We start from the raw sequence: 18,898 nt of genomic DNA, 5'->3' as shown, positions 1-18,898 counted from the left end.
ACTCACTCACTGAGCCATTCCTTCACTGCTCCACTCACTCACTGACCCACTCCTTCACAGCTCCACTCACTCACTCACTGAGCCATTCCTTCACTGCTCCAGTCACTAACTGAGCAACTCCTTCACTGCTCACTCACTCACTCACTAGCCATTCCTTCACTGCTCCACTCACTCACTGAGCCACTCCTTCACTTCTCCACTCACTAACTGATCCACACCTTCACTGCTCCACTCACTCACTCAGCCACTCCTTCATTGCTCCACTCACTCACTGAGCCACTCCTTCACAGCTCCACTCACTCACTCACTGAGCCACTCCTTCACTGCTCCTGTCACTAACTGAGCAACTCCTTCACTGCTCACTCACTCACTCACTAGCCACTCCTTCACAGCTCCACTCACTCACTAACTGAGCCATTCCTTCATGGCTCCACTCACTCAGTAAGCAATTCCTTCACTGCTCCACTGACTCACTGAGCCACTCCTTCACTGCTCCAGTCACTAATTGAGCAACTCCTTCAATGCTCCACTCACTCACTCACTGAGCAACTCCTTCACTGCTCCACTCACTCATTAAGCCACTCCTTCACTGCTCCACTGACTCACTGAGCCACTACTTCACTGCTCCACTCACTCACTGATGAGCCACTCCTTCACTACTCTACTCACTGTCTCACTGAGCCACACCTTCACTGCTCCACTCACTCATTAAGCCACTCCTTCACTGCTCCACTGACTCACTGAGCCATTCCTTCACTGCTCCACTCACTCACTGATCCACTCCTTCACTGCTCCACTCACTCACTAACTGAGCCATTCCATCACGGCTCCACTCACTCACAAAGCCACTCCTTCACTGCTCCACTGACTCACTGAGCCACTCCTTCACTGCTCCACTCACTCACTGAGCCACTCCTTCACAGCTCCACTCACTCACTCACTGAGCCATTCCTTCACTGCTCCACTCACTCACTGACCCACTCTTTCACAGCTCCACTCACTCACTCACTGAGCCATTCCTTCACTGCTCCAGTCACTAACTGAGCAACTCCTTCACTGCTCACTCACTCACTCACTAGCCATTCCTTCACTGCTCCACTCACTCACTGAGCCACTCCTTCACTTCTCCACTCACTAACTGATCCACACCTTCACTGCTCCACTCACTCACTCAGCCACTCCTTCATTGCTCCACTCACTCACTGAGCCACTCCTTCAAAGCTCCACTCACTCACTCACTGAGCCACTCCTTCACTGCTCCAGTCACTAACTGAGCAACTCCTTCACTGCTCACTCACTCACTCACTAGCCACTCCTTCATGGCTCCACTCACTCACTAAGCCACTCATTCACTGCTCCACTGACTCACTGAGCCACTCCTTCAGTGCTCCACTCACTCACTAACTGAGCCTCTCCTTCACTGCTCCACTCACTCACTGAGCCACTCCTTCACTCCTCCACTCACTCAGTCATGAGCCACTCCTTCACAGCTCCACTCACTCACTAACTGAGCCATTCCTTCATGGCTCCACTCACTCAGTAAGCAACTCCTTCACTGCTCCACTGACTCACTGAGCCACTCCTTCACTGCTCCAGTCACTAATTGAGCAACTCCTTCAATGCTCCACTCACTCACTCACTGAGCAACTCCTTCACTGCTCCACTCACTCATTAAGCCACTCCTTCACTGCTCCACTGACTCACTGAGCCACTACTTCACTGCTCCACTCACTCACTGATGAGCCACTCCTTCACTAATCTACTCACTGTCTCACTGAGCCACACCTTCACTGCTCAACTCACCTACTCAGCCACTCCTTCACTGCTCTATTCACTCACTCACTGAGCCATTCCTTCACTGCTCCACTCACACACTGATCCACTCCTTCACTGCTCCACTCACTCACTAACTGAGCCACTCCTTCAGTGCTCCACTCACTCACTAACTGAGCCTCTTCTTCACTGCTCCACTCACTCACTGAGCCACTCCTTCACTCCTCCACTCACTCAGTCATGAGCCACTCCTTCACTGCTCCTCTCACTAACTAAGCCACTCCTTCACTGCTCAACTCACTGACTAACTGAGCCACTCCTACACTGCTCTACTCACTCACTCACTGAGCCACTCCTTCACTGCTCCACTCATGAACTAAGCCACTCTTTCACTGCTCCACTCACTCACTCACTGAGGGACTCCTTCACTGCTCCACTCACTAACTAAGCCACTCCTTCACTGCTCCACTCACTCACTAAACACTCCTTACCTGCTCCACTCACTCACTAACTGAGCCACTCCTTCACTGCTCCACTCACTCACTGAGCCACTCCTTCACTGCAGTGCTCCACTCACTCACTAACTGAGCTCTCCTTAACTGCTCCACTCACTCACAGAGCCACTCCTTCACTGCTCCACTCAGTCACTCAATGAACACTCCTTCACTGCTCCACTCACTCACTAACTGAGCCACTCCTTCACTGCTCCACTCACTCACTGAGCCACTCCTTCACTGCTCCACTCACTCACTAACTGAGCCACTCCTTCACTGCTGTACTCACTCACTGAGCCACTCCTTCACTGCTCCACTCACTAACTGAGCCACTCCTTCACTGCTCCACTCACTCACTGATGAGCCACTCCTTCACTACTCTACTCACTGTCTCACTGAGCCACACCTTCACTGCTCCACTCACCTACTCAGCCACTCCTTCACTGCTCTATTCACTCACTCACTGAGCTACTCCTTCACTGCTCCACTCACTCACTGAGGCACTCCTTCATTGCTCCACTCACTCACTGAGCCACTCCTTCACAGCTCCACTCACTCACTCACTGAGCCATTCCTTCACGGTTCCAGTCACTAACTAAGCAACTCCTTCACTGCTCCACTCACTCACTCACTGAGCAACTCCTTCACTGCTCCACTCCCTCACTCACTGAGCCATTCCTTCACTGCTCCACTCACTCACTGATCCACTCCTTCACTGCTCCACTCACTCACTAACTGAGCCATTCCATCACGGCTCCACTCACTCACAAAGCCACTCCTTCACTGCTCCACTGACTCACTGAGCCACTCCTTCACTGCTCCACTCACTCACTGAGCCACTCCTTCACAGCTCCACTCACTCACTCACTGAGCCATTCCTTCACTGCTCCACTCACTCACTGACCCACTCCTTCACAGCTCCACTCACTCACTCACTGAGCCATTCCTTCACTGCTCCAGTCACGAACTGAGCAACTCCTTCACTGCTCACTCACTCACTCACTAGCCATTCCTTCACTGCTCCACTCACTCACTGAGCCACTCCTTCACTTCTCCACTCACTAACTGATCCACACCTTCACTGCTCCACTCACTCACTCAGCCACTCCTTCATTGCTCCACTCACTCACTGAGCCACTCCTTCACAGCTCCACTCACTCACTCACTGAGCCACTCCTTCACTGCTCCTGTCACTAACTGAGCAACTCCTTCACTGCTCACTCACTCACTCACTAGCCACTCCTTCACAGCTCCACTCACTCACTAACTGAGCCATTCCTTCATGGCTCCACTCACTCACTCACTGAGCAACTCCTTCACTGCTCCACTCACTCATTAAGCCACTCCTTCACTGCTCCACTGACTCACTGAGCCACTACTTCACTACTCTACTCACTGTCTCACTGAGCCATACCTTCACTGCTCCACTCACCTACTCAGCCACTCCTTCACTGCTCTATTCACTCACTCACTGAGCCATTCCTTCACTGCTCCACTCACTCACTGATCCACTCCTTCACTGCTCCACTCACTCACTAACTGAGCCACTCCTTCAGTGCTCCACTCACTCACTAACTGAGCCTCTTCTTCACTGCTCCACTCACTCACTGAGCCACTCCTTCACTCCTCCACTCACTCAGTCATGAGCCACTCCTTCACTGCTCCTCTCACTAACTAAGCCACTCCTTCACTGCTCAACTCACTGACTAACTGAGCCACTCCTACACTGCTCTACTCACTCACTCACTGAGCCACTCCTTCACTGCTCCACTCATGAACTAAGCCACTCTTTCACTGCTCCACTCACTCACTCACTGAGGGACTCCTTCACTGCTCCACTCACTAACTAAGCCACTCCTTCACTGCTCCACTCACTCACTAAACACTCCTTACCTGCTCCACTCACTCACTAACTGAGCCACTCCTTCACTGCAGTGCTCCACTCACTCACTAACTGAGCTCTCCTTAACTGCTCCACTCACTCACTGAGCCACTCCTTCACTGCAGTGCTCCACTCACTCACTAACTGAGCTCTCCTTAACTGCTCCACTCACTCACAGAGCCACTCCTTCACTGCTCCACTCAGTCACTCAATGAACACTCCTTCACTGCTCCACTCACTCACTAACTGAGCCACTCCTTCACTGCTCCACTCACTCACTGAGCCACTCCTTCACTGCTCCACTCACTCACTAACTGAGCCACTCCTTCACTGCTGTACTCACTCACTGAGCCACTCCTTCACTGCTCCACTCACTAACTGAGCCACTCCTTCACTGCTCCACTCACTCACTGATGAGCCACTCCTTCACTACTCTACTCACTGTCTCACTGAGCCACACCTTCACAGCTCCACTCACCTACTCAGCCACTCCTTCACTGCTCTATTCACTCACTCACTGAGCTACTCCTTCACTGCTCCACTCACTCACTGAGGCACTCCTTCATTGCTCCACTCACTCACTGAGCCACTCCTTCACAGCTCCACTCACTCACTCACTGAGCCATTCCTTCACGGTTCCAGTCACTAACTAAGCAACTCCTTCACTGCTCCACTCACTCACTCACTGAGCAACTCCTTCACTGCTCCACTCCCTCACTCACTGAGCCATTCCTTCACTGCTCCACTCACTCACTGATCCACTCCTTCACTGCTCCACTCACTCACTAACTGAGCCATTCCATCACGGCTCCACTCACTCACAAAGCCACTCCTTCACTGCTCCACTGACTCACTGAGCCACTCCTTCACTGCTCCACTCACTCACTGAGCCACTCCTTCACAGCTCCACTCACTCACTCACTGAGCCATTCCTTCACTGCTCCACTCACTCACTGACCCACTCCTTCACAGCTCCACTCACTCACTCACTGAGCCATTCCTTCACTGCTCCAGTCACTAACTGAGCAACTCCTTCACTGCTCACTCACTCACTCACTAGCCATTCCTACACTGCTCCACTCACTCACTGAGCCACTCCTTCACTTCTCCACTCACTAACTGATCCACACCTTCACTGCTCCACTCACTCACTCAGCCACTCCTTCATTGCTCCACTCACTCACTGAGCCACTCCTTCAAAGCTCCACTCACTCACTCACTGAGCCACTCCTTCACAGCTCCAGTCACTAACTGAGCAACTCCTTCACTGCTCACTCACTCACTCACTAGCCACTCCTTCACAGCTCCACTCACTCACTAACTGAGCCATTCCTTCATGGCTCCACTCACTCACTAAGCCACTCATTCACTGCTCCACTGACTCACTGAGCCACTCCTTCAGTGCTCCACTCACTCACTAAATGAGCCTCTCCTTCACTGCTCCACTCACTCACTGAGCCACTCCTTCACTCCTCCACTCACTCAGTCATGAGCCACTCCTTCACTGCTCAACTCACTGACTAACTGAGCCACTCCTACACTGCTCTACTCACTCACTCACTGAGACAATCCTTCACTGCTCCACTCACTAACTAAGCCACTCTTTCACTGCTCCACTCACTCACTCATTGAGCCACTCCTTCACTGATCCACTCACTCACTCACTCACTGAGGGACTCCTTCACTGCTTCACTCACTAACTAAGCCTCTCCTTCACTGCTCCAGTCACTCACTAAGCCACTCCTTACCTGCTCCACTCACTCACTAACTGAGCCATTCCTTCACTGTTCCACACACTCAATCACTCATCGAGCCACTCCTTCACTGCTCCACTCACTCACTGAGCCACTCCTTCACTGCAGTGCTCCACTCACTCACTAACTGAGCTCTCCTTCACTGCTCTACTCACTCACTGAGCCACTCCTTCACTGCTCCACTCAGTCACTAACTTAGCCTCTCCTTCACTGCTCCACTCACTCACTGAGACACTCCTTCACTGCTCTATTCACTCACTCACTGAGCCATTCCTTCACTGCTCCAGTCACTAACTGAGCAACTCCTTCACTGCTCCACTCACTCACTCACTGAGCAACTCCTTCACTGCTCCACTCACTCATTAAGCCACTCCTTCACTGCTCCACTCACTCACTGATGAGCCACTCCTTCACTACTCTACTCACTGTCTCACTGAGCCACACCTTCACTGCTCCACTCACCTACTCAGCCACTCCTTCACTGCTCGATTCACTCACTCACTGAGCCATTTCTTCACTGCTCCAGTCACTAACTGAGCAACTCCTTCACTGCTCCACGCACTCACTCACTGAGCCATTCCTTCACTGCTCCACTCACTCACTGATCCACTCCTTCACTGCTCCACTCACTCACTAACTGAGCCACTCCTTCAGTGCTCCACTCACTCACTAACTGAGCCTCTTTTTCACTGCTCCACTCACTCACTGAGCCACTCCTTCACTCCTCCACTCACTCAGTCATGAGCCACTCCTTCACTGCTCCTCTCACTAACTAAGCCACTCCTTCACTGCTCAACTCACTGACTAACTGAGCCACTCCTACACTGCTCTACTCACTCACTCACTGAGCCACTCCTTCACTCCTCCACTCACTCAGTCATGAGCCACTCCTTCACTGCTCCTCTCACTAACTGAGCCACTCCTTCACTGCTCTACTCACTCACTGAGACACTCCTACACTGCTCCGCTCAGGCACTCACTGAGCCACTCCTTCACTGCTCCACTCACTCAATGATGAGCCACTCCTTCACCACTCTACTCACTGTCTCACTGAGCCACACCTTCACTGCTCCACTCACCTACTCAGCCACTCCTTCACTGCTCTATTCACTCACTCACAGAGCTACTCCTTCACTGCTCCACTCACTCACTGAGGCAATCCTTCATTGCTCCACTCACTCACTGAGCCACTCCTTCACAGCTCCACTCACTCACTCACTGAGCCATTCCTTCACTGCTCCACTCACTCACTGACCCACTCCTTCACAGCTCCACTCACTCACTCACTGAGCCATTCCTTCACTGCTCCAGTCACTAACTGAGCAACTCCTTCACTGCTCACTCACTCACTCACTAGCCATTCCTTCACTGCTCCACTCACTCACTGAGCCACTCCATCACTTCTCCACTCACTAACTGATCCACACCTTCACTGCTCCACTCACTCACTCAGCCACTCCTTCATTGCTCCACTCACTCACTGAGCCACTCCTTCACAGCTCCACTCACTCACTCACTGAGCCACTCCTTCACTGCTCCTGTCACTAACTGAGAAACTCCTTCACTGCTCACTCACTCACTCACTAGCCACTCCTTCACAGCTCCACTCACTCACTAACTGAGCCATTCCTTCATGGCTCCACTCACTCAGTAAGCAATTCCTTCACTGCTCCACTGACTCACTGAGCCACTCCTTCACTGCTCCAGTCACTAATTGAGCAACTCCTTCAATGCTCCACTCACTCACTCACTGAGCAACTCCTTCACTGCTCCACTCACTCATTAAGCCACTCCTTCACTGCTCCACTGACTCACTGAGCCACTACTTCACTGCTCCACTCACTCACTGATGAGCCACTCCTTCACTACTCTACTCACTGTCTCACTGAGCCACACCTTCACTGCTCCACTCACCTACTCAGCCACTCCTTCACTGCTCTATTCACTCACTCACTGAGCCATTCCTTCACTGCTCCACTCACTCACTGATCCACTCCTTCACTGCTCCACTCACTCACTAACTGAGCCACTCCTTCAGTGCTCCACTCACTCACTAACTGAGCCTCTTCTTCACTGCTCCACTCACTCACTGAGCCACTCCTTCACTCCTCCACTCACTCAGTCATGAGCCACTCCTTCACTGCTCCTCTCACTAACTAAGCCACTCCTTCACTGCTCAACTCACTGACTAACTGAGCCACTCCTACACTGCTCTACTCACTCACTCACTGAGCCACTCCTTCACTGCTCCACTCATGAACTAAGCCACTCTTTCACTGCTCCACTCACTCACTCACTGAGGGACTCCTTCACTGCTCCACTCACTAACTAAGCCACTCCTTCACTGCTCCACTCACTCACTAAACACTCCTTACCTGCTCCACTCACTCACTAACTGAGCCACTCCTTCACTGCTCCACTCACTCACTGAGCCACTCCTTCACTGCAGTGCTCCACTCACTCACTAACTGAGCTCTCCTTAACTGCTCCACTCACTCACAGAGCCACTCCTTCACTGCTCCACTCAGTCACTCAATGAACACTCCTTCACTGCTCCACTCACTCACTAACTGAGCCACTCCTTCACTGCTCCACTCACTCACTGAGCCACTCCTTCACTGCTCCACTCACTCACTAACTGAGCCACTCCTTCACTGCTGTACTCACTCACTGAGCCACTCCTTCACTGCTCCACTCACTAACTGAGCCACTCCTTCACTGCTCCACTCACTCACTGATGAGCCACTCCTTCACTACTCTACTCACTGTCTCACTGAGCCACACCTTCACTGCTCCATTCACCTACTCAGCCACTCCTTCACTGCTCTATTCACTCACTCACTGAGCTACTCCTTCACTGCTCCACTCACTCACTGAGGCACTCCTTCATTGCTCCACTCACTCACTGAGACACTCCTTCACAGCTCCACTCACTCACTCACTGAGCCATTCCTTCACGGTTCCAGTCACTAACTAAGCAACTCCTTCACTGCTCCACTCACTCACTCACTGAGCAACTCCTTCACTGCTCCACTCCCTCACTCACTGAGCCATTCCTTCACTGCTCCACTCACTCACTGATCCACTCCTTCACTGCTCCACTCACTCACTAACTGAGCCATTCCATCACGGCTCCACTCACTCACAAAGCCACTCCTTCACTGCTCCACTGACTCACTGAGCCACTCCTTCACTGCTCCACTCACTCACTGAGCCACTCCTTCACAGCTCCACTCACTCACTCACTGAGCCATTCCTTCACTGCTCCACTCACTCACTGACCCACTCCTTCACAGCTCCACTCACTCACTCACTGAGCCATTCCTTCACTGCTCCAGTCACTAACTGAGCAACTCCTTCACTGCTCACTCACTCACTCACTAGCCATTCCTTCACTGCTCCACTCACTCACTGAGCCACTCCTTCACTTCTCCACTCACTAACTGATCCACACCTTCACTGCTCCACTCACTCACTCAGCCACTCCTTCATTGCTCCACTCACTCACTGAGCCACTCCTTCAAAGCTCCACTCACTCACTCACTGAGCCACTCCTTCACTGCTCCAGTCACTAACTGAGCAACTCCTTCACTGCTCACTCACTCACTCACTAGCCACTCCTTCACAGCTCCACTCACTCACTAACTGAGCCATTCCTTCATGGCTCCACTCACTCAGTAAGCAATTCCTTCACTGCTCCACTGACTCACTGAGCCACTCCTTCACTGCTCCAGTCACTAATTGAGCAACTCCTTCAATGCTCCACTCACTCACTCACTGAGCAACTCCTTCACTGCTCCACTCACTCATTAAGCCACTCCTTCACTGCTCCACTGACTCACTGAGCCACTACTTCACTGCTCCACTCACTCACTGATGAGCCACTCCTTCACTACTCTACTCACTGTCTCACTGAGCCACACCTTCACTGCTCCACTCACTCATTAAGCCACTCCTTCACTGCTCCACTCACTCACTGATCCACTCCTTCACTGCTCCACTCACTCACTAACTGAGCCATTCCATCACGGCTCCACTCACTCACAAAGCCACTCCTTCACTGCTCCACTGACTCACTGAGCCACTCCTTCACTGCTCCACTCACTCACTGAGCCACTCCTTCACAGCTCCACTCACTCACTCACTGAGCCATTCCTTCACTGCTCCACTCACTCACTGACCCACTCTTTCACAGCTCCACTCACTCACTCACTGAGCCATTCCTTCACTGCTCCAGTCACTAACTGAGCAACTCCTTCACTGCTCACTCACTCACTCACTAGCCATTCCTTCACTGCTCCACTCACTCACTGAGCCACTCCTTCACTTCTCCACTCACTAACTGATCCACACCTTCACTGCTCCACTCACTCACTCAGCCACTCCTTCATTGCTCCACTCACTCACTGAGCCACTCCTTCAAAGCTCCATTCACTCACTCACTGAGCCACTCCTTCACTGCTCCAGTCACTAACTGAGCAACTCCTTCACTGCTCACTCACTCACTCACTAGCCACTCCTTCACAGCTCCACTCACTCACTAACTGAGCCTCTCCTTCACTGCTCCACTCACTCACTGAGCCACTCCTTCACTCCTCCACTCACTCAGTCATGAGCCACTCCTTCACAGCTCCACTCACTCACTAACTGAGCCATTCCTTCATGGCTCCACTCACTCAGTAAGCAACTCCTTCACTGCTCCACTGACTCACTGAGCCACTCCTTCACTGCTCCAGTCACTAATTGAGCAACTCCTTCACTGCTCCACTGACTCACTGAGCCACTACTTCACTGCTCCACTCACTCACTGATGAGCCACTCCTTCACTAATCTACTCACTGTCTCACTGAGCCACACCTTCACTGCTCAACTCACCTACTCAGCCACTCCTTCACTGCTCTATTCACTCACTCACTGAGCCATTCCTTCACTGCTCCACTCACACACTGATCCACTCCTTCACTGCTCCACTCACTCACTAACTGAGCCACTCCTTCAGTGCTCCACTCACTCACTAACTGAGCCTCTTCTTCACTGCTCCACTCACTCACTGAGCCACTCCTTCACTCCTCCACTCACTCAGTCATGAGCCACTCCTTCACTGCTCCTCTCACTAACTAAGCCACTCCTTCACTGCTCAACTCACTGACTAACTGAGCCACTCCTACACTGCTCTACTCACTCACTCACTGAGCCACTCCTTCACTGCTCCACTCATGAACTAAGCCACTCTTTCACTGCTCCACTCACTCACTCACTGAGGGACTCCTTCACTGCTCCACTCACTAACTAAGCCACTCCTTCACTGCTCCACTCACTCACTAAACACTCCTTACCTGCTCCACTCACTCACTAACTGAGCCACTCCTTCACTGCTCCACTCACTCACTGAGCCACTCCTTCACTGCAGTGCTCCACTCACTCACTAACTGAGCTCTCCTTAACTGCTCCACTCACTCACAGAGCCACTCCTTCACTGCTCCACTCAGTCACTCAATGAACACTCCTTCACTGCTCCACTCACTCACTAACTGAGCCACTCCTTCACTGCTCCACTCACTCACTGAGCCACTCCTTCACTGCTCCACTCACTCACTAACTGAGCCACTCCTTCACTGCTGTACTCACTCACTGAGCCACTCCTTCACTGCTCCACTCACTAACTGAGCCACTCCTTCACTGCTCCACTCACTCACTGATGAGCCACTCCTTCACTACTCTACTCACTGTCTCACTGAGCCACACCTTCACTGCTCCACTCACCTACTCAGCCACTCCTTCACTGCTCTATTCACTCACTCACTGAGCTACTCCTTCACTGCTCCACTCACTCACTGAGGCACTCCTTCATTGCTCCACTCACTCACTGAGCCACACCTTCACAGCTCCACTCACTCACTCACTGAGCCATTCCTTCACGGTTCCAGTCACTAACTAAGCAACTCCTTCACTGCTCCACTCACTCACTCACTGAGCAACTCCTTCACTGCTCCACTCCCTCACTCACTGAGCCATTCCTTCACTGCTCCACTCACTCACTGATCCACTCCTTCACTGCTCCACTCACTCACTAACTGAGCCATTCCATCACGGCTCCACTCACTCACAAAGCCACTCCTTCACTGCTCCACTGACTCACTGAGCCACTCCTTCACTGCTCCACTCACTCACTGAGCCACTCCTTCACAGCTCCACTCACTCACTCACTGAGCCATTCCTTCACTGCTCCACTCACTCACTGACCCACTCCTTCACAGCTCCACTCACTCACTCACTGAGCCATTCCTTCACTGCTCCAGTCACGAACTGAGCAACTCCTTCACTGCTCACTCACTCACTCACTAGCCATTCCTTCACTGCTCCACTCACTCACTGAGCCACTCCTTCACTTCTCCACTCACTAACTGATCCACACCTTCACTGCTCCACTCACTCACTCAGCCACTCCTTCATTGCTCCACTCACTCACTGAGCCACTCCTTCACAGCTCCACTCACTCACTCACTGAGCCACTCCTTCACTGCTCCTGTCACTAACTGAGCAACTCCTTCACTGCTCACTCACTCACTCACTAGCCACTCCTTCACAGCTCCACTCACTCACTAACTGAGCCATTCCTTCATGGCTCCACTCACTCACTCACTGAGCAACTCCTTCACTGCTCCACTCACTCATTAAGCCACTCCTTCACTGCTCCACTGACTCACTGAGCCACTACTTCACTGCTCCACTCACTCACTGATGAGCCACTCCTTCACTACTCTACTCACTGTCTCACTGAGCCATACCTTCACTGCTCCACTCACCTACTCAGCCACTCCTTCACTGCTCTATTCACTCACTCACTGAGCCATTCCTTCACTGCTCCACTCACTCACTGATCCACTCCTTCACTGCTCCACTCACTCACTAACTGAGCCACTCCTTCAGTGCTCCACTCACTCACTAACTGAGCCTCTTCTTCACTGCTCCACTCACTCACTGAGCCACTCCTTCACTCCTCCACTCACTCAGTCATGAGCCACTCCTTCACTGCTCCTCTCACTAACTAAGCCACTCCTTCACTGCTCAACTCACTGACTAACTGAGCCACTCCTACACTGCTCTACTCACTCACTCACTGAGCCACTCCTTCACTGCTCCACTCATGAACTAAGCCACTCTTTCACTGCTCCACTCACTCACTCACTGAGGGACTCCTTCACTGCTCCACTCACTAAGTAAGCCACTCCTTCACTGCTCCACTCACTCACTAAACACTCCTTACCTGCTCCACTCACTCACTAACTGAGCCACTCCTTCACTGCAGTGCTCCACTCACTCACTAACTGAGCTCTCCTTAACTGCTCCACTCACTCACTGAGCCACTCCTTCACTGCAGTGCTCCACTCACTCACTAACTGAGCTCTCCTTAACTGCTCCACTCACTCACAGAGCCACTCCTTCACTGCTCCACTCAGTCACTCAATGAACACTCCTTCACTGCTCCACTCACTCACTAACTGAGCCACTCCTTCACTGCTCCACTCACTCACTGAGCCACTCCTTCACTGCTCCACTCACTCACTAACTGAGCCACTCCTTCACTGCTGTACTCACTCACTGAGCCACTCCTTCACTGCTCCACTCACTAACTGAGCCACTCCTTCACTGCTCCACTCACTCACTGATGAGCCACTCCTTCACTACTCTACTCACTGTCTCACTGAGCCACACCTTCACAGCTCCACTCACCTACTCAGCCACTCCTTCACTGCTCTATTCACTCACTCACTGAGCTACTCCTTCACTGCTCCACTCACTCACTGAGGCACTCCTTCATTGCTCCACTCACTCACTGAGCCACTCCTTCACAGCTCCACTCACTCACTCACTGAGCCATTCCTTCACGGTTCCAGTCACTAACTAAGCAACTCCTTCACTGCTCCACTCACTCACTCACTGAGCAACTCCTTCACTGCTCCACTCCCTCACTCACTGAGCCATTCCTTCTCTGCTCCACTCACTCACTGATCCACTCCTTCACTGCTCCACTCACTCACTAACTGAGCCATTCCATCACGGCTCCACTCACTCACAAAGCCACTCCTTCACTGCTCCACTGACTCACTGAGCCACTCCTTCACTGCTCCACTCACTCACTGAGCCACTCCTTCACAGCTCCACTCACTCACTCACTGAGCCATTCCTTCACTGCTCCACTCACTCACTGACCCACTCCTTCACAGCTCCACTCACTCACTCACTGAGCCATTCCTTCACTGCTCCAGTCACTAACTGAGCAACTCCTTCACTGCTCACTCACTCACTCACTAGCCATTCCTACACTGCTCCACTCACTCACTGAGCCACTCCTTCACTTCTCCACTCACTAACTGATCCACACCTTCACTGCTCCACTCACTCACTCAGCCACTCCTTCATTGCTCCACTCACTCACTGAGCCACTCCTTCAAAGCTCCACTCACTCACTCACTGAGCCACTCCTTCACTGCTCCTGTCACTAACTGAGCAACTCCTTCACTGCTCACTCACTCACTCACTAGCCACTCCTTCACAGCTCCACTCACTCACTAACTGAGCCATTCCTTCATGGCTCCACTCACTCACTCACTGAGCAACTCCTTCACTGCTCCACTCACTCATTAAGCCACTCCTTCACTGCTCCACTGACTCACTGAGCCACTACTTCACTGCTCCACTCACTCACTGATGAGCCACTCCTTCACTACTCTACTCACTGTCTCACTGAGCCATACCTTCACTGCTCCACTCACCTACTCAGCCACTCCTTCACTGCTCTATTCACTCACTCACTGAGCCATTCCTTCACTGCTCCACTCACTCACTGATCCACTCCTTCACTGCTCCACTCACTCACTAACTGAGCCACTCCTTCAGTGCTCCACTCACTCACTAACTGAGCCTCTTCTTCACTGCTCCACTCACTCACTGAGCCACTCCTTCACTCCTCCACTCACTCAGTCATGAGCCACTCCTTCACTGCTCCTCTCACTAACTAAGCCACTCCTTCACTGCTCAACTCACTGACTAACTGAGCCACTCCTACACTGCTCTACTCACTCACTCACTGAGCCACTCCTTCACTGCTCCACTCATGAACTAAGCCACTCTTTCACTGCTCCACTCACTCACTCACTGAGGGACTCCTTCACTGCTCCACTCACTAAGTAAGCCACTCCTTCACTGCTCCACTCACTCACTAAACACTCCTTACCTGCTCCACTCACTCACTAACTGAGCCACTCCTTCACTGCAGTGCTCCACTCACTCACTAACTGAGCTCTCCTTAACTGCTCCACTCACTCACTGAGCCACTCCTTCACTGCAGTGCTCCACTCACTCACTAACTGAGCTCTCCTTAACTGCTCCACTCACTCACAGAGCCACTCCTTCACTGCTCCACTCAGTCACTCAATGAACACTCCTTCACTGCTCCACTCACTCATTAACTGAGCCACTCCTTCACTGCTCCACTCACTCACTGAGCCACTCCTTCACTGCTCCACTCACTCACTAACTGAGCCACTCCTTCACTGCTGTACTCACTCACTGAGCCACTCCTTCACTGCTCCACTCACTAACTGAGCCACTCCTTCACTGCTCCACTCACTCACTGATGAGCCACTCCTTCACTACTCTACTCACTGTCTCACTGAGCCACACCTTCACAGCTCCACTCACCTACTCAGCCACTCCTTCACTGCTCTATTCACTCACTCACTGAGCTACTCCTTCACTGCTCCACTCACTCACTGAGGCACTCCTTCATTGCTCCACTCACTCACTGAGCCACTCCTTCACAGCTCCACTCACTCACTCACTGAGCCATTCCTTCACGGTTCCAGTCACTAACTAAGCAACTCCTTCACTGCTCCACTCACTCACTCACTGAGCAACTCCTTCACTGCTCCACTCCCTCACTCACTGAGCCATTCCTTCTCTGCTCCACTCACTCACTGATCCACTCCTTCACTGCTCCACTCACTCACTAACTGAGCCATTCCATCACGGCTCCACTCACTCACAAAGCCACTCCTTCACTGCTCCACTGACTCACTGAGCCACTCCTTCACTGCTCCACTCACTCACTGAGCCACTCCTTCACAGCTCCACTCACTCACTCACTGAGCCATTCCTTCACTGCTCCACTCACTCACTGACCCACTCCTTCACAGCTCCACTCACTCACTCACTGAGCCATTCCTTCACTGCTCCAGTCACTAACTGAGCAACTCCTTCACTGCTCACTCACTCACTCACTAGCCATTCCTACACTGCTCCACTCACTCACTGAGCCACTCCTTCACTTCTCCACTCACTAACTGATCCACACCTTCACTGCTCCACTCACTCACTCAGCCACTCCTTCATTGCTCCACTCACTCACTGAGCCACTCCTTCAAAGCTCCACTCACTCACTCACTGAGCCACTCCTTCACAGCTCCAGTCACTAACTGAGCAACTCCTTCACTGCTCACTCACTCACTCACTAGCCACTCCTTCACAGCTCCACTCACTCACTAACTGAGCCATTCCTTCATGGCTCCACTCACTCACTAAGCCACTCATTCACTGCTCCACTGACTCACTGAGCCACTCCTTCAGTGCTCCACTCACTCACTAACTGAGCCTCTCCTTCACTGCTCCACTCACTCACTGAGCCACTCCTTCACTCCTCCACTCACTCAGTCATGAGCCACTCCTTCACTGCTCAACTCACTGACTAACTGAGCCACTCCTACACTGCTCTACTCACTCACTCACTGAGACAATCCTTCACTGCTCCACTCACTAACTAAGCCACTCTTTCACTGCTCCACTCACTCACTCATTGAGCCACTCCTTCACTGATCCACTCACTCACTCACTGAGGGACTCCTTCACTGCTTCACTCACTAACTAAGCCTCTCCTTCACTGCTCCAGTCACTCACTAAGCCACTCCTTACCTGCTCCACTCACTCACTAACTGAGCCATTCCTTCACTGTTCCACACACTCAATCACTCATCGAGCCACTCCTTCACTGCTCCACTCACTCACTGAGCCACTCCTTCACTGCAGTGCTCCACTCACTCACTAACTGAGCTCTCCTTCACTGCTCTACTCACTCACTGAGCCACTCCTTCACTGCTCCACTCAGTCACTAACTTAGCCTCTCCTTCACTGCTCCACTCACTCACTGAGACACTCCTTCACTGCTCTATTCACTCACTCACTGAGCCATTCCTTCACTGCTCCAGTCACTAACTGAGCAACTCCTTCACTGCTCCACTCACTCACTCACTGAGCAACTCCTTCACTGCTCCACTCACTCATTAAGCCACTCCTTCACTGCTCCACTGACTCACTGAGCCACTACTTCACTGCTCCACTCACTCACTGATGAGCCACTCCTTCACTACTCTACTCACTGTCTCACTGAGCCACACCTTCACTGCTCCACTCACCTACTCAGCCACTCCTTCACTGCTCGATTCACTCACTCACTGAGCCATTTCTTCACTGCTCCAGTCACTAACTGAGCAACTCCTTCACTGCTCCACGCACTCACTCACTGAGCCATTCCTTCACTGCTCCACTCACTCACTGATCCACTCCTTCACTGCTCCACTCACTCACTAACTGAGCCACTCCTTCAGTGCTCCACTCACTCACTAACTGAGCCTCTTTTTCACTGCTCCACTCACTCACTGAGCCACTCCTTCACTCCTCCACTCACTCAGTCATGAGCCACTCCTTCACTGCTCCTCTCACTAACTAAGCCACTCCTTCACTGCTCAACTCACTGACTAACTGAGCCACTCCTACACTGCTCTACTCACTCACTCACTGAGCCACTCCTTCACTCCTCCACTCACTCAGTCATGAGCCACTCCTTCACTGCTCCTCTCACTAACTGAGCCACTCCTTCACTGCTCTACTCACTCACTGAGACACTCCTACACTGCTCCGCTCAGGCACTCACTGAGCCACTCCTTCACTGCTCCACTCACTCAATGATGAGCCACTCCTTCACCACTCTACTCACTGTCTCACTGAGCCACACCTTCACTGCTCCACTCACCTACTCAGCCACTCCTTCACTGCTCTATTCACTCACTCACAGAGCTACTCCTTCACTGCTCCACTCACTCACTGAGGCAATCCTTCATTGCTCCACTCACTCACTGAGCCACTCCTTCACAGCTCCACTCACTCACTCACTGAGCCATTCCTTCACTGCTCCACTCACTCACTGACCCACTCCTTCACAGCTCCACTCACTCACTCACTGAGCCATTCCTTCACTGCTCCAGTCACTAACTGAGCAACTCCTTCACTGCTCACTCACTCACTCACTAGCCATTCCTTCACTGCTCCACTCACTCACTGAGCCACTCCTTCACTTCTCCACTCACTAACTGATCCACACCTTCACTGCTCCACTCACTCACTCAGCCACTCCTTCATTGCTCCACTCACTCACTGAGCCACTCCTTCACAGCTCCACTCACTCACTCACTGAGCCACTCCTTCACTGCTCCTGTCACTCACTGAGCCATTCCTTCACTGCTCCACTCACTCACTGACCCACTCCTTCACAGCTCCACTCACTCACTAACTGAGCCATTCCTTCATGGCTCCACTCACTCAGTAAGCAATTCCTTCACTGCTCCACTGACTCACTGAGCCACTCCTTCACTGCTCCAGTCACTAATTGAGCAACTCCTTCAATGCTCCACTCACTCACTCACTGAGCAACTCCTTCACTGCTCCACTCACTCATTAAGCCACTCCTTCACTGCTCCACTGACTCACTGAGCCACTACTTCACTGCTCCACTCACTCACTGATGAGCCACTCCTTCAATACTCTACTCACTGTCTCACTGAGCCACACCTTCACTGCTCCACTCACCTACTCAGCCACTCCTTCACTGCTCTATTCACTCACTCACTGAGCCATTCCTTCACTGCTCCACTCACTCACTG

The sequence above is a fragment of the Narcine bancroftii genome, chromosome 13 (genome assembly GCF_036971445.1).
Source record: "Narcine bancroftii isolate sNarBan1 chromosome 13, sNarBan1.hap1, whole genome shotgun sequence".
Classification (NCBI taxonomy): Eukaryota; Metazoa; Chordata; class Chondrichthyes; order Torpediniformes; family Narcinidae; genus Narcine; species Narcine bancroftii.
The sequence above is the reverse complement of the archived record's forward strand: the minus strand, read 5'-3'. Positions refer to the sequence as shown.